Source organism: Pongo pygmaeus, chromosome 12 (genome assembly GCF_028885625.2).
Source record: "Pongo pygmaeus isolate AG05252 chromosome 12, NHGRI_mPonPyg2-v2.0_pri, whole genome shotgun sequence".
Classification (NCBI taxonomy): domain Eukaryota; kingdom Metazoa; phylum Chordata; class Mammalia; order Primates; family Hominidae; genus Pongo; species Pongo pygmaeus.
The window spans coordinates 88587156-88612422 of record NC_072385.2 but is presented as its reverse complement, the minus strand read 5'-3'; positions in this window follow the sequence as shown (position 1 = coordinate 88612422).

Sequence of the window (25267 nt, the reverse complement as noted above, 5' to 3'; positions counted from 1 at the left end):
TATTTGATTTCTGATGTTGAGCAGACAGGCTGTGAGGCATAGTGTGTTGCAAAGTTGAATACCTGTGTCTGAATCTGACTGTGCTGCTGGTGAGATGGGGATGGGTCCTCAGGCAGTAAGTTAACTTTTCCAGTTCTCCTTTGCCTTCTGTAATGTAATGGCATATGTTCTGTGGTTGAAATGAATACTATGTGTTATGTACCTGACACACAGAGGGGAGGGCTCCATAAATGTTAATCCCTTTCCCCTCCCACTTCCATCCTGTACACAGCTTCTTTCCATCGATGGCACAAAGATGGTGGGGGAAAGCGGTCAAGTTCATGACCAGGTGTCTTCAGGAGGAGAGACGGTGTGGATGTTGAATCCAGGCTCCTTGGTTGAAAGGGTAAGTGTCTCAGGTGTGGGTACTGGGAGGGGGGTTGGGCCTAGGGAAGGATTATGTTTTCCATTATTCAAACATCTCCAATTTCAGTCTCCAATTTGGGGAAGCAAAATAATTTTGGCCCCCCAAGCAGTATCTGTCTCTGGAACTCATTATCTGCTTTGTTAAGTTCAGAGGCATTCTGATAAGGGTAATTGAATTAGGCTTCTCAGGACTCCTACAAGCAGGCTGGCTGCCACAGTAGGGGGTCTTGCTGTCCAGGCTTCTTGACACGCAGGCTCTCCCTCCACTGCTATGCTTTGGAGTGGGCCCTCCTGGGGGTCGCAGTGCCTTGGGCTTGGCCTTTGAAGATCTTTGCATTGCAGGGAAGCCTCTCTACACTCCAGAGGCTCATCATGCTTCCCAGTGTCCTGCTTTAAATCTCTTCCCAGCCCACTTTGGAGGCCTCTGGAAATGAGGGAGGCAAGAAGTCTTCCCTTGAGGTGGAGGAATTTCTGGAGGTCAAGGAAATGTCCACCCGGGGACAAAGAGCAAGAGGTCAAGGTTCAAATGATGTTGACCTAAATTTTTCCCAATTCCAGAGGGTTTTTTGTTTTTTTTTTCCCCCTCAGGGAAACTTGCTTCCACCCTTCTGACAGATTTGGCAGGACTCTGACACCTGAAATGACAGAGGCCTGGTCATTTGGAGATATTATTATGACAGCAGCCACTCAAGTTTTCAAACATCTGCAATAAGAGTTACATGACCCCTGTCAGAATGTGTGCAGACCAGGCCCCTATTTCTCACACCTTGGCCATGGTCTCCATACTCCCACCCATTCTTCCTCTTCTTGTGACCTGGCACTAAAAAAATTCATCAGGCCTGTTTGCCGCACACCTCTTAGGAGTTGTTTTTATTTCCTCCCATCGAACCAGGGTCTTATGGAAACTCAGCATAAAGGGAATAGTAACTATGCAGTGTGCCCTTCAAGGTCAGAGCAAGGCCTTTCAGTTCCATGAATCTGTTAGTCCTGCCTCATTTCTCCAACCTCTGCCCACCAGGCAGCCCTACGTTTCCATCCCCTGATGAGCCCACTGAGCTCCCATCAGTATTATAAGCAAAAGTAATGTATTTCAGAGACCACTAGAACAGATCTGGATTCAAACCCCAACTCTAGAATTTACTACCAGTGGGATGTTTGGTAACCTGAGAGGATTAGCATTACACAAAGGCTTCCAAACTTTCTCAGTTCATAGTGTCTTTAGCATCTCAGTAATTTTTCACAGAATCTCTAGGCCTTAAGAAAAATGTGTTTCATTTATCAGGAAGTTAGAACCAAACTACATAATAGGAATTTATGTCCTGACAAAGTAATTACATATAAATTGAAAGAAAAAAGTAATAGTTTGATTTTATTCTTTTTTTTTTTTTTTTTTTTGAGAAGGAGTCTCACACTGTCACCCAGGCTGGAGTGCAGTGGTGCGATCTTGGCTCACTGCAACCTCTGCCTTCTGGGTTCAAGTGATTCTCCTGCCTCAACGTCCTGAGTAGCTGGGATTATAGGCATGCACCACCACACCCGGCTAATTTTTGTATTTTTAGTAGAGATGGGGTTTCACCATGTTGGCCAGGCTGGTCTTGAACCCCTGACCTCAAGTGATCTGCCCACCTTGGCCTCCCAAATTGCTACAATTACAGGCGTGAGCCGCTGCACCTGGCTGATTTTATTCTTAAGTAGCAATGATTGCTTATTAATGGTATGCAGACACCTATTGGGCACTGTACAACTTCTCAGACCTTGGAATCTGACTGAACATTGCTTCCCTCATCTCCTGTTACATATTGACTTTCATAGCTCCACAAAGATGTGACATCATCAAAAGGAATGCAGTATGATCTAACGTTGAAACTGTGAACTACCTTGAGCTAGTAGTTTGCACAGTGTCTAACAGACATTAAGCATCATGATATTACCCTCAAAAATTTAAAATAACCCACGGTCTCCCTACAAATTTGCTTTGGCATCCAGAGTGGGAACTGTAGCAGTAGTGTTTGAAAAGTACCTAACATACTGTAGACATTTAAAAAATGGCAGCTATTATGACTTCTCTTTGAACTTTTAAAGTCACATTTGGTTGCCCTATGACTGAATTGCCATGCCACCAGGCTAGACTTACAGTATCCCTGAAGGTTGACTTATCTAGGTATCCCCTATGAATGGAACAGAGTGTGTGTTGGGTAAATGTTTCTTTAATGGTGGATGGATAGATGGCTTTTGGACCACTCATCTCTTGGTTCATCTGTATTTACAAGCATGTGTGCATCTATCCATTATTGCATCTATGCATCCTATAAGCAGCGGAAACTTGACTTCTTTGTCAGCTGGAGCTGCCTCTCAACCCCTGTCCCATTCTAATGGATGGTGTTGGCTCCTCTTCCCCTTTCTGTCTACCTCATGTTGCCTTGAAGAATCATCATCCTTTGGGCATCAGCTCTAGGATTATCTTTCATGCCTGTAGCTTGTTTTCTCAAAGTCTCTTCAAATTCCTGTAGGATAGAAGCAGGCCTAACTCGCCCATGAATTCCTGCGTTTTCTGGTGTGGAATGTTGCTTACAGGGCTGACTGTAGACTAGGTGCTCAGTAAATACTTGCTAAATGAATGACTTGATTTATGTTGTGGTTTTATGCAGAAACCAATGTCAACATTTTGATAAACTTGTCTAGTGACTCATTAATTACAAAATATGCAGCAAGTGAGAAGCCAGTACAGCCTCATGGCTCAGTGAAGGAAAGAAGAGTCAGGACAACTTCAGCAGTCAGCGAGGGCTTCACTGAGGAGGGGGCCGCAACTGGATGTTGAATGGTGGGCAGGATTCAGAGGAGCCAAAGGAAGGAGGCAGGCATTCAGGACTGGGATGATAGGGCACAGCAAGAAAAATGGCTTGGAGGAAGAAATGGGCTGGGTGTGTGAGGGCCCTGAGAAGCAAAGGGCTTACTTGTATATAGAGAGACTGAGATGGAATTCCAAGGAGTAATGTTGGCTAAGAAAATCCTAAGATCTTGAAAGCTAGGAAGAAGCAGTTTAAAATGTGAACATTAGCAGTTAACTGGAAGGTATACCACAGAGTTGGCTGCATAAAGGTGGTTCCACCATACTGAATCACTTTACCTAGGGAAAGGGGACAAGGGGTGGAGGGAAAATTAAAATAATATGCCCAGTTACAGGAGAAGTCCAAATGAAAACATTTTGCTTGGGTTTAACTGGCCATAGGTCTGATGGTTTTCTATCCACCACACAAGTAAATAGCTCAAAGGCAGGCTGCCCGCCAGCATAAGCCTTTGTGTGGAAAATACTGCCAGTGTGGCCATGGAAAATGCCCTCTTGCTGACCATAATTATACAGAATGTGTGCAAATAAAAGCTGAAAGAAAACCCTTTTGCAGAAGCACGGTTTTTTCTGTTCTTATTTTGACAGAGTTGAAGATAAATTCACAGACCATTTTCTCATTCTCCCCGTTGGGGCAGAATGAGCTCATGCTGCATGGCTGGGCTGGGGGTTGGGTTTCAGTGAGAGGCCTAAAAACTGGTTTCTCCACAGAGGCCTACATTTATGGGTCTTTCAGTCCTGAGATGGCTTGGTGTGGGGATGACGGTCATTGAGGAGAAGGCCGCAGAGGCCGTTTCTTTGTTTAGCTCTGATTAATCAGAAAGGTTTGATCTTCTTCAGCCAAAGGGAGATGGGAGAAGTTGCGGGTGTTTAAAGCATGAAATCTACTTTTTAAGGTGAACTTCAGCGGAAGGTAATTCTTCTGTGTCCCCAACTCTTTCGTGTGGTTCCCATCAGGGACAATTTCTGACTCTGAAGAAGCCCAGAGCATAACAAATGCCTCCTAGAGAGAGTCCTCTTTAAGCAACAGGATAACAGATTTTGTTCCTTCAAGTTTTACATCTGCCCTTCCAGAAAACTGCCCTTCCTCTTCTTCTCTTGGATATTTTTAGGAACACTTGAGTGAAAAACACTTAGATGAAGAGTTGGTATTTGCCAGCCTGGCAGTGATGCATGCCTGGATTACCTGGTCCCATCAAGACTGGGCTCCAAAGTGCAAAGAGGCAAAGGATCGACAGCTGCTTTGGTCCAGCTCTGAGCTGCAAGGAGAAGAGAGATACACTCAGGGTCCCTGCAATTGTAGAAGATTTGTTGCAGGGCACACATGCAGTGGAGCTGGAAATGGTCTAGGAACTAGAAAAGTAGAAGAATCCAAGGTAGCCCTGGAGACCAGTCCTCTTCCCAACATCTCTTGGTCTGTCTGCCTGTCTGGCTTATTCTCTCTGCTTACTCATGGATTCTTTACTTCACCTTGCCTAGGGCCCATCACGACTGCCAGCTTCCTTCACTTCAGCAACTCTCTGTACAACTTTTGGCCTCTATCCCCAATGTTATCTGGCTGTTTCTCAGTTTCTTTCTTTCTTTCTTTCTTTTTTTTTAAAGACAGAGTCTTGTTCCGTCACCCAGGCTGGAGTGCAGTGGAACAACCTCAGCTCACTGGAACCTCTGCCTCCCAGGTTCAAGCGATTCTCCTGCCTCAGCCTCCCAAGCAGCTGTGACTACAGGCACTTGCCCAGCCTCAGTTTCTTAAGAGAAATATAAAGGGCTCAACTAGCCTTGATCATTTGGAGGGGGCAGGGTCTAATGGTCTGGTCAGCTCATGGTTTGGTTGCCCTTGTGTTGAGCACCCACCCAGAGCGCAGTTCATGGAGGGGTGGACAACATAAGGAGCAGAGATTACGAGTTGGGGTGTGGACAAAGCAAGGACCACTTGCCATATCTATTACAATAATCATTCTGAACAGCACTGATAGGGAAGGCTGTGGTGAGACTACACACATCGTTTTGATCAGTTTAGCTAACATTTATTTCAAATGTAAAAAAAATATTTTTTTGGCCAGGTGCAGTAGCTCACACCTGTAATCCCAGCACTCTGGGAGGCTGAGGCGGGTGGATCACTTGATGTCAGGAGTTCGAGACCCGCCTGGCCAACATGGTGAAACCCTGTCTCTACAAAAAAATACAAAAATTAGCCAGGTGTGGTGGCATATGCCTGTAGTCCCAGCTACTCAGGAGGCTGAGGCAGGAGAATCGCTGGAACCCAGGAGGTGGAGGTTGCAGCGAGCCAAGATCATGCCACTGCACTCCAGCCTGGGTGACAAAGTGAGACCCTGTCTCAAAGGAAAAAAATTATTTTTATGAGAAGAAAGAACCTGATAATGAATACCAAGGGACTGCGACATAGTCTAAGACACACAGGTATATTTGTACCCAATAATACCCAAAGCCTGGTAAATAATCTACACTTCTCACTTCAACTCTTTAGTGTCATGTTGGAGAAAAAACCTCATATTCCATCAAAAACAAAGCAAACCTTATTCAACTGGCTGTTTGCATTTTTAAAATATGTTTTGTGTTTTAAACATATCATCCATTCAAAGGAGATGAGAGGAATTATAATGTTTAGGTTACAACCCCCATTTCTTTTTAAACTTAACTTCTTGGGAAGACAACCCTACTTTGTCATAACCAATGCCTCAGGATATGTAAATGCAACCGTGACCTGCCAACATGTATTTAGCATATTCTGGACTCTGTGACAGGTCCCCTTAGTTACAGTAGATGTTGTACTCAGGCATGGCAGAGGGACATGGGAAAGTTTGGGTATAGAATTTAGGATTACATTTTGCTACTAGTAACACATATCCAAATAGTACTAGATTAGACAAAGAAGTTCATTTTTCTCCCGAGTCAAAGTTTACAACAACCCATGGCTTTGCTGTGTTCATTCCAGCCTTGGGAACTCCAATTCTCAGGGGTGGTCCTCCTTCTCCTGTGGTTCAAGACAGAGCTCCACCTGTTGAAACAGCTCTCTGTTTCAAGCAGCAGGAAGGAGGAAGAGGGAAAGAAGTAGCACAGGGCATGTGCTAGCTTTGTCTTAAGGAAGGTCCTGGCCAAGCAGAACTTCGGGAGGCCGAGGAGAGAGGATAGCTTGGGGCCAGGAGTTTGAGGCCAGCCTGGGCAACATCATGAGACCCTGTGGCTACAAAAAATAAAAAATTAGCTGGGCATGGTGGTGCATGCCTGTAGTCCCAGATACTCGGGAGGCTAAGGCGAGAAGATCACTTGAGCCTAGGAGTTTGAGGATGCAGTGAGACATGTTTGTGCCACTGCACTGCAGCCTGGGTGACAGAGCAAGACCCTGTCTTAAACAAACAAACAAACAAACAAAACTACAAAAAAGGTCCTTAGACTGTGCCACATGGACTTCTGCTTACACTCCATTGGTCAAAGCTTAGTCATATGCCACACCTAACTATAAGAGACAGAAATGTAGTCTTTATTCCAGAAAGCCACTTGCCAGCTAAAATGACTATGCGTATGAATCAGGGTTCTCTAGAGAAACAGAATCAATAGTTTGTGCAAGTCTATGGAAAGAGACTTATTATATGGAACTGATTTACATGATTATGGAGGCAAGCAAGTCTAAAATCCACAGGTGGGCTGGCAGGCTGGAGAATTCTCTCTTGCTCAGGGGAGGCAGGTCTTTTGGTTCTGTTTAGGCCTTCAACAGATAGGATGAGGCCCACCCACATTATGGAGGGCAATCTGTTTTATTCAGATTCCACTGATTTAAATGTTCTTCCTCTCATCCAAAAATACCCTCACAGAAACAGCCAGAATGACATTTGACCAAATATCAGAGCACCCCAAGGCCCAACCAAGTTGACACATAAGATTAACCATCACACATACAAGAAAGGAATTAACCTTTACATTATAGAAGAAGTGGAGTCGGATATTGGGGACAATAGCAGTCTCTATCACACTGGGAACCAGCAACCTCTTTTTTTTTTTTTTTTTTTTTTTTGAGACAGAGTCTCCCTCTGTCACTCAGGCTGGAGTGCAGTGGCGCGATCTCGGCTCACTGCAACCTCCGCCTCCAGGTTCAAGTGATTCTCCTGCCTCAGCCTCCTAAGTAGCTAGAATTACAGATGCCTGCCACCATGCCTGGCTAATTTTTGTATTTTTAGTAGAGACGGGGTTTCACCACATTGGTCAGGCTGGTCTCGAACTCCTGACCTCGTGATACACCGGCCTCAGCCTCCCAAAGTGCTGGGATTACAGGCATGTGCCACCACGCCCAGCAAGCAACCTCTTTTATAAGCAAGAATGTAAAATATATGAGGGCAATGATTGTTGCCATCATAATCGCAATTTTCATGATACTTTGCACAATAATGGTAACCAACAAATATTTGTTGTGTTAATAAAGAACATATTCAGTGTGCAGAGATGATTAAAATGAGCTGGAACCACAGATGAGAACAAACTCAGCAAACTTTTTCTAACAAGGCTCAGAAGCACATATTTTCAACTTTGTGGGCCATGTGGTCTCTGGCCCAGCTCTCCAACTCTGCACTTGTAGATGAAAGCAGCCACAAGATAATATATAAATGAATGGATGTGGCCAGATGTGACCCAAGGGCAGCAGTGTGCCAAACCCTGGACAAGACTATCAAACTGGGAAGGATCTAGCCTCTCATTTTATAGGAAACTGGAGCAAATTGTCTTGCTCAAGGTTACACCTTGGTCAGTGGCAGCAGAACCAGGACTAGATCATAGGTCTCCTAACTCCTTGTTCAGTACTTAAGACTTATCACTCATAAATTAATTTTTGAGGGTTAACAATGTGTAATGGACAGCTCTTTTTCCTCACTCAATTTCACAGACCTTGGAATAATAGATGTGATGTGATATGTGTGTGTGTGTGTGCTTGTGTATGTGCGTTAACAGCCATGGGGAAGGATCATTGTCCTGCCATGGGCCTGAGAGGGCACTGATGTTTCATGACAACATCACATCTACCTCCATGGATTCCTTGTCAGAGGAGACAGAGCATAGTATGCCAATCCCACACCCACCACCTCCTGAAGTCATTCGTGCCTTAATGGGGGGCATAGACTGAGACCTGGTCCTATCTGTCAGCTGTCAAACTGGACAGGATACCATATGAAAAGAGGATGCCAGGACAGGTGCATGCTGGGAAAAAGAAAGCCGGGCCCACTTTGCAGAGCCTGAGATGCTATCCATATAAAGCAACTTCTGCCACTGTGGCGGCCATCACTACGCTATGGCTGTGCTGTCCAATGTGGTAGTGTGTGTAGCTATTGGGTACTTGAAATGTGGCTAGTGTGACTGAAGAAGTGAATTTCAAATGTATTTCATGTTAGTTCATTTAAATTTAAATGTAAAAACCTAATACTTGATGAAGTCATTTGAAAACTTTTAAGTCTGTGTGGAACAACTTGCATATGTGAATCTACTTTTTCAATGGGATATTTTACGAAATCTACATATGGATCAAGTTTTTCTGATGCAAATTTAGCATATGAGTAGAGATTTTAAATACACAACAGGATCTCACAGTGTTAATGAAAAATAAACAAATTTAAAATATCTCAATAGTTTTGTATTTTAGTTACATGTTGAAATGATAGTTTGTGCCTCAGAAGAAGGAGAAAAAAAAAAAAAAAAGGCTGGGTGCAGTGGCTCATGCCTGTACTCCCAGCACTTTGGGAGGCCAAGGCAGGAGGATTACTTGAGCCCAGGAATTCAAGATCAGCCTGGGCAATATGGCAAGACTCTGTGTCTTTTTAAAAACAAAATTTTTAAAAAGGAAATGATACTTTGGATATTTTGTGTTAAATTATATTATTAAAATTAATTTCAACTTTTTAAAAAACTTTTTTGTGGTGTGGCTACTAGAAAATGTAAAATGACTTAAGTAAATCATGTTATATTACTAAGGGACAGTGCTCTTGTGGGGACACTAGCCTCTCATCCTTAGGAATGACCTGGTTTGCTCCCTGGCCCGCAATTTCCCTCTTAACACCTATAGCAAATTTTGTCTAAACCAGGATTCCACAATATCTCTGCCTGGTCTCTAATTGTTTCATAAAATCATCTTTCTCTCCTTCCTTGTTGAAAGTGGAAGGAGAGAAGAGACTTGTCATCCTCAACAGAGTAGGGTCACACTAAGGATGTAATTGGAATGACTCTTGAGCTGGGGATCTGAAAACTAGGACTTTGCACCAATTTCATGGCAATCATGAGACATGCCAGTTAGTACACATGACAGTTAACACATGAGAAAGCTGCTTTACCTCTCTGGATTTCAGATTCTCCATCTACCAAGTGAAAGTAAGATTTCTTGCCCTCTTCTTAGGGCTATTTTAAACATAAGAATTAATATCTGTGGAGAGCTTGAAAAAATGAAAGTGCTATTCTAATGTGAAATAATTTGCATTCACAAAGTGGAGGGATTCTGCACCCTCCTTCTCTCCTTCTATCCATTTAGCAAATGCTAAACTTCCTGTGGGCCAGGGCTGCACTTGGCTTCCCTGTGCATCACAGAGCATCTTCCTTACCTGGCCCCATCCTATCCTCTTCCTGCCAGGAGAATCCTGGTTGTCTAAATGGCTCACTCCTCACCTTCTGTAATCACCTCCCATTTGCGAACACAGCCTTGGGGCCAACAGTGGTTTATCCAATTTCATCTTCATCATGAACCCTCCACGAATCTCTGAGGAAGAAATCAGCTCACACACTGTGTTTCAGGCCCACCATTACTCTCTGCATGATGAAATGTACACAGAGACTCTCAAAATTGGTGTTAAAAGCACATAAAACTCTCGGGTTGTTGAGATTCTTGCCCAAGTAGGGAGAATGTGTAATATCACTAAAAGCAGGTATGATGGATAAAAATGAATGATGGCCCCTTCTAAACGTAAACGGAGCTGCTCATCCTTCAGGGCTGTTTATAAATAGAGGAGAGTCCATTTGTTTGGGATCCCGAGGACAGGCCGGCACTCCATTTAGATAACGACCACATTTCGTGCCCAGCCGCCACTCTCTGGCTTGTAAGGTGGCGATTAATCAAACAGTGTTTTGGTTTCTCCCGATACACATCTAGTCCTTCCGGTTGAGAGTGAGCTGAAGATGGCTTCCACAGTTTACAGAACAGCTGGGGCCTGTACATTAGAAAGCAGCCAGGACAAGGGCCTATCAGGCTGGACATTCCAGTTGGAATTTTTGGTTGGGAGCAGCTGCATAGATGGGAATTCCAGAAGTTTAATCTAGTGTCAGCCTGGCCTTCTGGGACATCATTGACTTGTGCTCAGTCCGAGTGAGGGAATAACCCTTCTCATTAAGATAGAGACCTTGAGGTGAAGGAACACCAGAACTGGAATAATTGGAAGACATACCGTTTTTCTGATAAGGTCATTTGTCAGACATAGACCAAGGATAACAGAGTCTCTCCCCTGGCCTCCCTGCCTCCATCAGCAGGAGTAAAGAGGGGGCCCCAGTGTTCTGGGTGCTCATGCAAGACACCTCCACCCCAACATGCCCAGGCTTATGACCACAGTCTGCCTTGCAGGCCATCAAAGCTTATTTCATCAAGCCCCTTATTCTGCTTATGTCCATCATGCCAAGAAGCCCAGGGCTCCCAGAACATCCTTTACCCCCAAACTCTCACCTCCAGACAACTCCATGAGGACCCTAGTCTTCATCTCATGATCCATGGTCCATCTCATGGTCCATCAGAGGTAGAATGCTTCCATCCACCGCCTCCTCTGAATGCTCCCTCTGCCTTCTTGCTGTAACTGGATGCTGGCTTTCCAGCAAGGACACTGCTTCCTCTATAGCCCTTTCAAGTCTGAGGCTGGGGTAGGGTCTTCTCTGATACCTCAGTGCTGCTTGGGGACCATTGCCCATCCACCCTCTGCAAAAAGCCTGCTTTGAAGCACGTGCCATAAGTCTACAATCCTGCAATAGCCTCCCTTACAGTTATCTACTGAACCCTGGCTCACTGCACTGCTTTCCATGCCCTTCTGTTATATTTCTTGGTGGCTTCAGTATTCATGATGACAATGCTTCCAACATTTGTATTCTGTTTCTTGATCCATCTCTCCTCCAGTGACCTTGTCCTCCCAGCTATCACAGACACTCACACCTTACAACCATCCATGATCAATGACTGCAACACTCTCACAATGTTAATTTCATCTTCCCACTCTAAAATCACCCCTGCTGTCTTAGAGCTCAACCCTCTAGTACCTGGCCTAAAGAGTTCTTTGACCCAGGTTGTCATGAACAGTTGTGCATTTTGTGTATTGCACAAAAGTCATTGGCCAAGGGACAAGTGGGCCCTGAAACCCAACTCAAGTTCTAGGAATGACACTGCGTTCTCTGCCTGGCTCATGGCTTCATCCACCTAAAGGAAGAGGCAGCTTTTTCTTTGCACAACTGCAGGACTGCGTCACCTAGAGGGGAAGCATTTATCTATTTCACTCAAGACACTCTGTGGACTAGTGCCAGCTCTGACTTGGCCCCACTGGGACCTATGATTCATTGCTTTCATTACCATTCCAATCTCCTCATCCCCCTCATCCCCTTTTCTCCTTTTCCAGCTGACATTTAGTGTTCCATGATTAGAATCTCTCCTTTGCATACAGTTTCAAACTCCCTGGCTCCTTCCTCCCTTCTTTGGCAAAATTGTTGTTCCTTTTAAAATGTAACATTCTCTCTACTTCATGCCTGCACCCATGCAGTGGAATACAGCTGGAGTAAAACAGACACGTTTTACATTCCCATTCATGGCAGCTAACTTTAAGTGGACCCTTACTTCTGCCTGGTAAGCCTTGTCTAGCTACTCTTTTGCTCTCTCAGAGCAAAAGAGTTGGGTATCCCACCAATCTGTTGGGACACCCAGTGAGAGCCCACTTCTTATTTATCTGAGAGAATATAAGCAGTCAGAAGAGAACTTCCACATTCTCCCAGCACCATCGTCACCCATGTATCTGCACCTGTACCTCACATGCTGCCTTCCCCCCATTACTGTAGATGAACTGTCCCTGCTCTTATCCAAAACCAACCCCTCCACTTACATATTAGATATCATCCCTTTTTCCTATGCAAGGCCTTTGCTGCACTAATAATCTCTCCTCTCTCTTGCATCATCATCACTTTTTCCTCTCTCTACTGGATCGTTTAGATCAACATATCAACAAGTTGTAATATCTCTTCTATTTTGAAAAATTCTTTCTTGACTCTATGACCCCTCCAGCTACTACACCATTTATCTGCTCCATTTTATAGCAAATCTCCTCTCAAGAATGGGTTATCCCTGCTGCCTGTTCTCCCATCCCCTCCTGAACTCACTCCAGCCAGGCTATTGTCCTCATCACTCCACCAAAACTTTTCTTGTCAAGGTTATCAATGAATCTCATGTTGCTAAATCCATTGGTCAATTTTCAGTCCTCATCTTACTTGACCCAGCAGCTTTTGACACAGCTGATCACTCCATCCTTCTTTACTTGGCTTCTAGGACTCCACTTGGTTTCCTTTTACTATGTTGGTCACGCTCTCGCAGACCCTGTGCTGATTTTTCTATGTCTCCTCAAACTCTGAGCTGTGACACAGCCCTGGAAAGTTCTTGGACCTCTTCTCTATCCACACTCATCCCCTCTCATGGCTTTATCATCTGTATAATGATGACTCCCAGAACTCTAGACTCACATATCCAACTGCAAACACAGTGTCTCCATTTGGATATGAATGGGACTCAAACCTAGTGTGTCCAAAGAAGAGCTCCTGATTCCACCATCCTTGCCAAGCTATGCATCCTCCATCCTTCCCTAACTTAGTCAATGGCAACTCCATCCTTCCAGCATCTAGGCCAAAAACCCTGGAGTCATCCTTTATCTCTCAATCTCTCTCTGTCTCTTTCTTCACTTATGAATTATCAGCAAAGTCTGTCAGTTCTGCCTTTAAAATTGATCCAGAATCCAATCACTTTATACCATCTCCGTTACTATCACCAACATCCAAGTCACCACTATCTCTCATCTTTGTTTCCTGTAGTAGCCTTGACTGGGGACCTCAGCTGGGGCTGTGATCAGAACACCAACATGTAGCCTCTTCACAGTGGCCTGAGCTTTCTCACAACATTATGGCTGGTCTATGGGCAAGTTTTTTTGTTTTTGTTTTTTCTCTCCAAGGCTGGAGTGGAGTGGCATGATCATAGCTCACTGCAACCTCAAACTCCTGCCCTCAAGTGACCCTCCTGGCTCAGCTTCATGAGTAGCTGGGGACTACAGGTGCCTTTTCTGACCTAGAACTACTAAGTGACAGATACTACATTAAGCACTGAGGACATAAAGATGAGTAAGAAATAGTTCTTGGGTTCAAGGAGTTTACAGACTTGAAGGGGAGATGGACAAGGGAACTCCATGTGTCAGAACTTAACATTCTAAATGCTGTTACAGAATTAAGCAGAGAGTGCCTTGGGAAATGAGGTGAAGGCAGATAAATCGGCGGGGATTTGAATTGGAATTACACTCTGGAGGAGGAGGAAGGGGCTTCTGCATGATGAGAGCTTCACTTGTGCTAGGCAAAAAGGTTAAAGAGGCAGCTATGAGGTTAACAATGGACAGATCATGGGATGAATCAGAACAAATTCAAATCCTCCCTCTTATACTTCCTATTTAAACATGGGGAAATTATGTAATCTCTCTGATCCTGTTTTCTCATTTATAGATTGAGAATTACTCTTCAGACTTGAGAAAATTATCACAGTATTTAACACTTCATAGGCATCCAATAAATGATGATTTTATAAAAATTAGTTGATTCAAATTGTCTGATGTAGGTTTTTTTTGCAGTTTTTTTTTTCTTTCATGAGCCCTATTCCAATAGGTCCAAACAATCCCCAGAGTTTTCATTTAAGAAATGAAAGAAGACATTTTGGGGGCAGAGAAGCAGAAAGATTACTTTTCTCCAGCTTTATAACTTTTCTTCATCTTCATCATCAAAGCTGCACAGCCTGATTTGCAATATCTTCTTGCCCTTATTTCCAGTGCAAAAACTCTTTGCAGCAGGCCTTGTATTTGATTCTGGGGGCTAATCTGGGAATGTTTTCCCAGGATATGGACTGGCAGATGCGGCAATTTCCAGGTCATGTTACCTTCTGTGTTAGCTGGGGCAGATAGGCAGAGGAGAGGAAAAAAAGTGGAAATAAAAGGTTTCTTTTAAATTCAATTTTGAAAGTCTATGCTGTCGAGAATAAAGCACATAACATCTGGTCCCTGCCTTAAGATTCTTATATTAAAGCGGGAGACTGAAACCTAATAATCTTGTGTCCGGAGTTGGTTCCTTCTGGTGGGTTCGTGGTCTGGCTGACTTCAGGAATGCAGCCACGGACCTTTGCAGTGACTGTTACAGCTCTTAAAGATGGCACAGACCCAAAGAGTGAGCAGCAGCAAGATTTATTGTGAAGAGCGAAAGAACACAGCTTCCACAACCTGGCAGGGGACCTGAGCGGGTTGCCCGGGCGGACTGGGGCGGCCTAGCTTTTATTCCCTTATTTGTCCCAGCCCATGTCCTGCTGATTGGTCCATTTTACAGAGTGCTGATTCGTCCATTTTACAGAGCACTGACTGCTCTGTTTCACAGAGTGCCGATTGGTCCAGTTTATAATCCTCTAGCTAGCTACAGAGCGCTATTTGGTGCATTTTACAAACCTCTAGCTAGCTACAGAGTGCAGATTGGTGCATTTCTACAGAGCACTGATTGATGCATTTTACAATCCTCTTGTAAGACAGAAAAGTTCTCCAAGTCCCCACTCGACCCAGGAAGTCCAGCTGGCTTCACTTCTCAATCTTAGTTAGAATCATAGGATATAATCAAGTGCTTCAAATGTCAGAATGGAAGATAGAGACACAGAGGCAGGGTGAAGGTGGGAGGCCCCTATCCCCGCTGCAGTGGCAGAGGAGCCCCTAGCCCGTTTTACCAAGTCTGGCACTGCCGAGGCAGATGTGCCTCTGTACAATCACCTACTTTTTTCTCAGCTGTTCATTCCAAGACTGCAACTTTCTAGAAAGGAAGACTCAGCTGGACCCTAAAGCCATTAGGCCAGATCCACCAGAAGGCCTGCCCCACAGGCTTTGAGGATTAGCATTGGTCTTATTTAACGATCTAATTAATGTTTTGATAATTTAACAATTTTGTGTGCTTTTTGGAGGGCTTTCGAGAGGAGCGACCTTGGCAGACAAAGCCACATTTTCTTTCGTTCTTAGACAGATGCCTTTTCTAATCCTATTAATGAGAAACACCCTTCCTGTCTGTGCTTGGCCAAGTAAGAAGAGGCTTTCCTGCAGTTGGGAGGGGGTGGAGGATCCCCAGCAGCTGAGCCAGTGAGGGGTGGGGAGGTGGGACCACAGGAGAGCAGCAGCCGTGTCCTTAGCCCCATCACACCAGGGCCATGCAGGTTTCCAGCTGTAGCTCCACCAGGCAGTATGGTGCTGAAAAAGGTGCTTCAGGCACTGCATGCCGACACCAATTTCCTGAGTTGCCTTGGACTAGACTCTTCCTTTCCCTGACACTCAATTTCTTCCTATTTCACATGGTCATGGCAGTCCTTATCTTACCTGCCTTCATGACTGATGAGTTAACCCATTCATCGGCAGCATACAAGGGATTCCTAAATCATTGGGGAAAGGGAAGGAAGTTAAAATTAGACCTAATTTGAAGATTTCATGTAACCTAAGGACAAGTAATGTAAGAAGCTGCAAAAGCCCCTTTGCATGATGAGGTGTGCTTTCCAGGGAAAGACACAACTACCTTTCTCCTTCCAAATCCAGACCCAGTGGAGTGGCGGTCAGAAGTGCAGGCTCCTAGATTGGGTAAATGGAGTTTGAAGTTTTGCTCCATCACTGCCTGGCTGTGTGCCCCTGGGTGCCAGTTAATTGGCCTCCCTAAGCCTCTTGATCTATAAATGGGTACAATAATAGCAATATCTTCATTCTTTGTAAAGTTACCAAGAGAATTAAATGAGATAAAAAAGCAGGCAGTCCCCCTTGGCATAGTTCAAATAAGTGTGCATTTCAGTTATCACGGTTTAGTTCAATAACCCTGGTCCTCAACAACATACTTCAAATTTCAGTAACCATGTGCATTACCTGTGAGTAAACACATAAGAATACAAACTTCTCTGCTAGCTCTCCAATCCACAAATCTCTGTGTAGACAACACTGGCATATCATTATCAGTGACCAATTATATCACTTACTGTGCATCTGCTATTCAGTAAATGCACAGACAGCAAAGCATATAGCTGTGTTGCCTCATGTGTCCCAATAATGAACTCACATGATATTTTACAGAAAAGGATACTCAAAAGAGAGAATTGGCCAAGAAAGATGAAAGTGCAGCAAAGAAAAAAAAATGATAATAATGGAAGTAAAATTTTAATCCAACATTGAAGGAGTTTATAGAATAAATGACCATGGGAATATTGACTTTGCCATTATTTGAAAGACTCTGTATGCAGCTGAAGAAATTCAGTGAAGGTGAATTTAGTGACATAAATGAGAGTGGTTGTGATGAAAAGGATGATGATGTCTGTCTTAGTCCATTTTGTGTTGCTATAATGGAATATCTGAAGCTGGGTAATTTATAAAGAGGTTTGTTTGGCTCATCGTTCTGCAGGCTCTACAAGAAACTTGGCACCAGCATCTGCTTCTGGTAAGGGCCTCTGGCTGCTTCCATTCATGGTGGAAGATGAAGGGAGCCAGATGTGTATGAAGATCAGTTGGCAAGAGAGAGGAAGCAAGAGAGAGACAGAGAGGGGAAGTGCCAGGCTCTTTTTAACAACCAGCTCTCCTGGGAACTAATGGAGGAAGAACTCACTCATTACCTTGAGGACAGCAGCAAGCCATTCATGAGGGACCCACCCCCATGACCAAAACACTTCCCATTTGGCCCCACCTCCCACAATGGGGATCAAATTTCAACATGAGATGTGGTGGGGTCAAACAAACCAAACTATATCCATGTCCCAGAGGAAGTGAGACCAGCAAAAATCTTCCCATGAAAGGAAATCTCAGAGATTCTTTACAATATTGAAAGCACAAATAAGAAAATGTTGGAAGCTGATCCAAACTTAGAGAATATATGACAGTTTGCAAGGCATATAAAAGGGGCTTACTCTGTATCATAAGTTCTACAATGAGAAGCCAGCAAGCACTGTTTACACTTACTAGGTTTTTTTTAAACAAGGAAACAAAACATTTTAATTTTCACGCTTTTAATGTTTTAAATTATAGTGTATTGAGTAAATATTGGTTTTACTATAGTTTTCAGTTCACTGTACTTTTATAACTGAGGGTAAGAGTGTTTTTAATGTTTGACAAAATTTTTAAAGGTCACAGAACAATTATAATTCTCCCCTATGATTGTTAAGTTTGCCTTGCAGGGTTTCAGCTTATACTTCATTTTTACAGTCCCCTACTTCCGTGCTGTCTGCATCTAAAGTTAGATACTGCTAAACGGTTGCTGCCTTCATGATTATATTGGCTCAGGAAGTCCAGAGAGAGAGCAAGAGAGAGGAAGTGACTGAGAGCGGGGAGGTGCGAGGCTCTTCTTAACAACCAGCTCTGACGGGAACTAATTGAGCGAGAAGCACCAAGCCATTCATTAGGGATCTGTTGACTCTCCCATTGCTCTTTCTCCTCAACCATCAGATGAGAACCTGGCTGAAGAAAGTCTGAGACAATAAGAAGTTGTAAACATTGAGAGAAGGGAACGTCCTGAGCTGGCTGGCCTTACCCAAAGAACATTCTAAACATTCTACCTGGAGCAAATAAATCTGCAAACCACAGGCAACATGGCTGGTGGAAATTTGCAAATGCTTTCCTAGCATCTTCAAATGCTTGGCATTTGGTGGAATCTTTCAAATCCCACATTGAACTTGACTGACAATAGAAGAGACAGAAAGTTTCTGGGCAGGTTCAAGATCCTAAAACAAACCCCACCCTCATCTTACTCTCAAAAGAAGATGTCTGCAGAGGGTGGTCAAAGGCTTAAAGTACAGACTGGTTCTGAATTTCCAACTGTCTCTCATTTCTCAGGTGAACCAGTCAATCTAAAGCATTTATTTTATGCACAACCTGGGCAAAATGGAGGTGTGTGAGTTAGGGGGAAGCTTCCTAGCTGAATGGTTTATTGTGTTCTGGTTTATTATGTATTATGTTTATTATGTAGCGTTGCAGTATAATTTGAAGTCAGATGATGTGACAGCGGGGCTGCAAATAGCTTAGCAGGCAAGCTCTGTGTCAAACTGCTACCTTGAATCTGAGTGACCCTGGTTACTATCCAGAGTTACTGTCCTCCTTATACCTCAGTTGTCTCATTTGTAAAATAAAGATAATAATATCTACTTACACAGTTGTGAGGGCCCACAAGTCATAAGCTATATAAAACCCTTTGCAAGTCTCTGGCATATAGTGACTGCTCTATAAATGTTTGTTATTAGAAAACAATTAGTGGGGGGAGGAGGGGAAGTATTCACATTCATGCAGAAAGTTCCAGAGAATCAGATTTTCGCCGCTCTCTAAATAAATGAATTCAATCATAAATTGTGCAGTCCAGAGAATTTGTGTTGGTTGCCAGCACAAAGAATTGAACATCAAAGCCATTATTGGTCAGCAGACCTCTATGCCCAGTGGACACTTTAGAGGACCACCTATCTGTGGGCTCCCACTTCCTCCTCACCAAAATTAATTGTTCTCATCTTAATGAGACACCAATGAGTTAATTATTTGTAATAACAAGGAGCTTCCCTTCATCTCTCTTCGCCAACAGGGGGTACATTGGTGGCTATTTTATTTATAGGGATGGAGGCATTCAGATCCTCTCCCAACCCTCCTCACCCTTCCTTTTTTTTTTTTTTTTTTTTTTTTTATCAGGAAAGTCCTTTTGTAAGAGGGCTGGCTAGGGTTAAGGGATGATCTGTGGGGGGAGATGGAGAGCACGGCCTTGTCTGTGAAGTTCTGATTGCTCCAGCCCACACTGAGCTCTTCCTTGCCTGGTTTCTTGACCACCTACCACTAGCCCTTGTTGGCACTCAGTATGTAACATGACTTTGCCTGCCAACCCTTGTCCACATAGGCAGATGTTCCCTTCCATGAGGGTACAGCACCATACTTTCCTGTCTTACTGCTCACTCAGTGGGCTCCCCATAGCTGTAAGCAGAAAGAACCTGCTGGATGATTGAGAGGAGGGACCTCTTAGGGAGGTGGGATTGAAGCTCTTGGGCTGGGAATAGCCCAGAGGTGAGGGTGCAGCTTGCATACACAGAGCCTACACCTAACTCATCTTTATCCCTGTAACTGGCAGTCTGGACAGAATTTGCCACTTCCCATAGGGTCTGCCTGGAGATGTGTCTTGGGTGACTTCAAGGTTCTGTGAAAATGAGAGTTGGAAATTGGGGGGGAGGGGTTGTGTGCTTTTTTGAGACAGTGGGAGGAAAGAGCCTAACCTCTTTTTTTTAAAGTTTTGTTTTATGTTCAGGAGTACATGTGCAGGATGTACAGTTTGTGACATAGGCAAACATGTGTCATGGGGGTTTGTTATACAGATTATTTCATCACCCAGGTATTAAGCCTAGTACCCATTCACTATTTTTTCCTGAACCTCTCCCTTCTCCCACATTCTACCCTCTGAGAGGCCCCAGTGAGTGTTGTTTCCCTCTACATGTCCGTGTGTTCTCATCATTTAGCTCCCACTTATAAGTGAGAACATGTGGTGTTTGGTTTTCTGTTCCTGGATTCGTTTGCTGAGAATAATGGCCTCCAGCTCCATCCATGTCCTTGCAAAGCACATAATCTCATTCCTTTCTATGGCTGCATAGTATTCCATGGTGTATATGTACCACATTTTCTTTGTCCAGTCTATGATTGATGGACATTTAGGTTGATTCCATGTCTTGGTATTGTGAATAGTCCTGTAATGAACATACACATGCATGTGTCTTTATAATAAAACTATTTATATTCCCTTGGGTATATACCCAATAATGGGATTGCTGGGTCGAATGGTATTTCTGTCTTTAGGTCTTTGAGGAATCGCCACACTGTCTTCCACAATAGTTGGACTAATTTACACTCCCACCAACAATGTATAAGCATTCCTTTTTCTCCACAACCTTGCCAGTATCCGTTAGTTATTGACTTTTTAAATAGTAGCCATTGTAAGTGGTATGATATGATATCTCATAGTGGTTTTGATTTCCATTTCTCTAATGACCAGTGATGTTGAGCTTTCTTTCATATGATTGTTGGTCACATGTATGTCTGTGTTTTTTGCCCACTTTTGAATGGGGTTGTTTGTTTTTTCTTTCTTGTAAATTTGTTTAAGTTCCTTATAGATGCTGGATATTAGACCTTTGTCAGATGCATCGTTTGCAAAAATTTTCTCCCATTCTGTAGATTGTTTACTCTGATGATAGTTTCTTTTGCTGTGCAGATGCTCTTTAGTTTAATTAGATCCCATTTGTCAGTTTTTGCTTTTGTTGCAATTGCTTTAGGTGTCTTCGTCATGAAATCTTTGCCCATGCCTATGTCCTAAATGGTATTGCTTAGGTTGTCTTCTGGGGTTTTAATAATTTTGCATTTTACATTTAAGTCTTTAATCCATCTTGTGTTAATTGGCATAAGGAAGGGATCCAATTTCAATTTTCTGCATATGAGCCCTACCTCTTTAAGGACCAACCACACAGCAAATCAGGCCAGCTGCATAATCTGTGGCACCTGGTGCAAAATGAAACTGTGAGGCTCTTTGACCAAAAATTGTTCAGAAATTTAAGATGGTGACTGTAGAGCATTAAGCCAAGTGCAGGCCCATCTGAGGGTGGGGCCTTGTACTGCCCAGGCTTCATGTCCATGAAGCGGGCCCTGCAAGAAATCCAGGAGCTCCTCCTAACTTGGACATGACACATCAACTCACCACTCATACATCTGAACTCCTCAGTGCACCTGGGACTCAGGGACAGGAGAGGAAGGGAGTCATCAGGCTAACAGCAGCGTGGGAAGAAGGCTTGCTGGCAGGACCTGTGTATGTGCCGTCAGGGGAAGCCCACCACCCCCGGATGGAAATGTTCAACACAGTCTGTGTTTATCCCACCCCATCGTCACGGAGCGTGACTAAGACCTGCCTGCAACTCTACACTGGGTGTGCGCAGGAGGAATCAGCCTCGCCATGACAATATTTACTTCACTGTTGCCCCAGGGAGCTCTACATTCTGAGAATGGCAGGGATTTTCTTTTCTCAATCTTTACCCTCAGGGGCAGCTTCTTTTGCCCGCTGAGAGTGTTCTGGTTTGAAACAAGAATGGGGTGCACCCCGATGGGAGAATACCCTGGAAGACCCAAGACCTTCAAACTTTTACTGTGTCCAAGAACGGGGAGGGGAAGAGGATACTTATGCTCAGTTCCATTTGCCCAAGAGCATTGAGCTTGTGAGTGTTTTGTGTGTCTCCTCCGAGCTCTCTGAGATGAGAGCAGGGTCCACACCTTGTCTTTCATCTCTGCCCCTCAGCCTCTGGGCCATATGAAGGTGCTCAGTTTACAGAACAGAAGAGGAAGGGAGGAAGGGAGGCCAGGAGGTCACTCTCTTATGCTAAGTACTTTGGGCCTTACAAGTTGGACTGGAGGGTGGTGAGTGACCAGGGCCTGGGAAAATCTGCTCTTCCTGAGACCCATTCATCCTTAGCTCCTCGAGGCAGACCCTGCTGGCTGGAACTCAGGTGTTGACTTTTGCCAAATACTTTAAGAGGAATAAACACTTAACAGCTTTGTGAAGTTCCCCACAGAGGCACCAAAGTTTTCCTAAGGATTTAGTCTGTCCTGAGTGCATAACACCTAAGAAAACTCTGCTTTTGAGGGTGATGTCCCAGAAAAGCCAGATAAGACAGGGAGATGAGCCTCCTGTTTGCAGGAGCCTAGAAACATAATGTCCTTTTGCTGTATGTAGATACTTCTGTTCCCTTCTCATTCTATTCCCTTCTATTCCGTTTGTGGCAATACATATTTCCTGATGTGATTTCTGTATGTCAAACCCATCAACCTACATTATTGGAATTATTGTACAGGTATTACTTTGATAACATAAACTGATATATCTAACTTACATAAAGGAGGCATAACAAAGAAAGTAATTTGTTATAAATTGAAATACTATTTTATTCTATGTAATACATATGTGATATATTGTTATACATGTCATGTGTTAAATGTCAATGTTGTATATCTTATATATTAATAATATATTTCACGTATATACCACATATATTTCACATGTGTACCATATATGTGAAATATATTAATAGATATGATAGTATTTCATTGATTTAAGTTACTTAGAGATAATTAGATTTCCTTTTTCCAGAGTTTCAAATACCTTCTGTCCTGATCAGTGCCTTGATGTCACAGGCACCCACTGAAGAAGAGAGGTTTAGTTTTTCTGCTGGTGGCTTCATCAGATCACTAGCCGTACTATCCCATTTTAATGTGACACAATTACATAACAGCATATGTCAACAAATTATCATTTGCTCTTTATCTTTGCAAATAGCTTACCAGTACTCATTTCATCTGTAAGGAAGATTAGCTGCAAAGTACTTCATGTCTTTACGGACGGGGCAGGTAATGGAATACATATGCACAGCAGCCAGTGTCTCAGGGGTGACCACGACAATCGCAGCCGTCTCCACGGTTTTAGCCAATTTACGGAACTGAGTAGTGAACAGAACTTGCTACAAGACCAACTTGATACTTTACTACTTTCTTTCTTTCTTTTTTTTTTTTCTCAGACAGGGTCTAACTCTGTCACCCAGGCTGGAGTGCAGTGGCACAATCTTGGTTCACTGCAACCTCCACCTCCCAGGCTCAAGTAATCCTCCCACCTCAGCCTCCTGAGTAGCTGGGACTACAGACCCGCACCATCATGCCCGGCTAATTTTTGTATTTTTAGTAGAGATAGGGTTTTGCCACGTTGGCCAGGCTGTTCTCGAACTCCTGACCTCAAGTGATTCTCCCATCTCGGCCTCCCAGAATGCTGGGATTACAGGCGTGAGCCACCATGCACCACGCCCAGCCAGTACTCTACTACTTTCTGTCATGAGTTTACTTACAAGTTTTCAGGCTTGGAGGAGTTGGGGGATTTTCTTCAGACAAGGCACTCAGTATCCATAATTCCCAACCTATACCCCACCTCCACCCACCCCACTACTTCTGAACTTTGTTTTCTCCACTGTTAACACTCATCTCAAATTAGAGATATTCTCCACATACAGAAAAAGGAGCAGACTCTCGGTGGCCTCTCCAGTATCACCCCCTCCATTGCTTCTTGGTGAATAGTGCCCACCTCCCATCATGAAGGTTCCATGCAGCAGTCTGGGCTTGGACATGTGACCCAGTCCTGGTCAATGGGACCTGGGGGGAAGTAGCCTTGGGGCTTCTGGGAAAGATTTCCCTCTTCAAAAGAACAGCAAGGGGAAACGACAATTCCTGCACTTGGATGTGGAGCATGGTGACTAAGAAAATGCACACACTGAGGATGATACAGCAGGGAAATGGCAAGAGCCTGGGTCTTTAATGTTGTACCAAGTCTCTGCAGTGCCCACTCCTGCTCTTGCCCTGCCCCTCTGTTTCTTGCCACGTGAGCTCCTAAATGCCCATGTCGTTCAAGATGCCTTTGGCTTTGCATTTTGTTTTTTTTGTTTGTTTGGCTTTGTTTGAGATGGAGTCTCACTCTGTCGCGCAGGTTGGAGTGCAGTGGCATAATCTTGGCTCACTGCAACCTCCGCCTCCCAGGTTCAAGTGATTCTTGTGCCTTAGCCTCCTGAGTAGCTGGGATTACAGGCACGTGCCACCATGCCCGGCTAATTTTTGTATTTTTAGTAGAGATGGGGTTTCGCCATGTTGCCCAAGCTGGTCTCAAACTCCTGACCTCAGGTGATCCACCCACCTTGGCCTCACAGAGTGCTGGGATTACAGGCGTAGCCACCGCACCTGGCCTTGCATTTTGTTTTGAGAGCATCCCTCCCAACGAAGAGCATCCACTAATTAACAACATACAGAGTAGATGAAGGACCTTGTATCAGGTACTAACAGGGGGATTAAAAGGAAACAGAAAACATTTATCTCTTTCAATGAGATCATAATCTATTGAGATAAATAAAATGTACCTACAAGTGCAACATGAGAATGACTGCCCAGTGTCACATGTTCATGTGTGAAGTGCCACAGTGTAGGCTAAATAGCAATGGCAAAAATATTTGCAGTATTGACTTAGGTTATCCGTTTTCATCAGAATGTTTTCACACTATCAACACTATTAAGAGAGCACCAAAGAAAAATTAAATATAAAATGCACTACCTGTTCTTGCGTGAATCTGCTTGAAAGTTGACATTGCTATCTTTTAAATCACCTACTCTGATATTGTTTCAGGAAGTGCTGGGACATAAAATAGTTCTCAGAAATAGAAATTCACCCATAAAGCCTGCTGAACACATACACTGTTGCTGATATCAGATTTGCAAGCACTTTCTCTATTTAAGAATTTATTGCCATCAGATTCATTATCTCCACCTGACATGTAGGGAGCACATCATAGGCACCTTCATGGTTTTTTAAACTTGATCTGTGGCTGAGTGGTTAGTCAATGTTAGCATAAATGCAAATTTGATGGTCAAAACTAATAATTTCATAGATTTCTGTTTTCCTGGAGGCCACTTCTATTAGGTGTGCTGTGGAAATGGTAACAGAGTATAGTTTCAGGTTGGTGTTACACAGCAGCAATTATGGTGACAGCTTTGGCTCAAACTTTCAAAGTTTGGCAAAATAAGTCTCATTTGACCTTACCATCTTCCCAGAAATACCATGAAATAGTACTGTGACCTAAATTCCCCTAGAGGAGTTGCAAGGAGACTGGCTGCTGGAGGGCAGCTCTACACC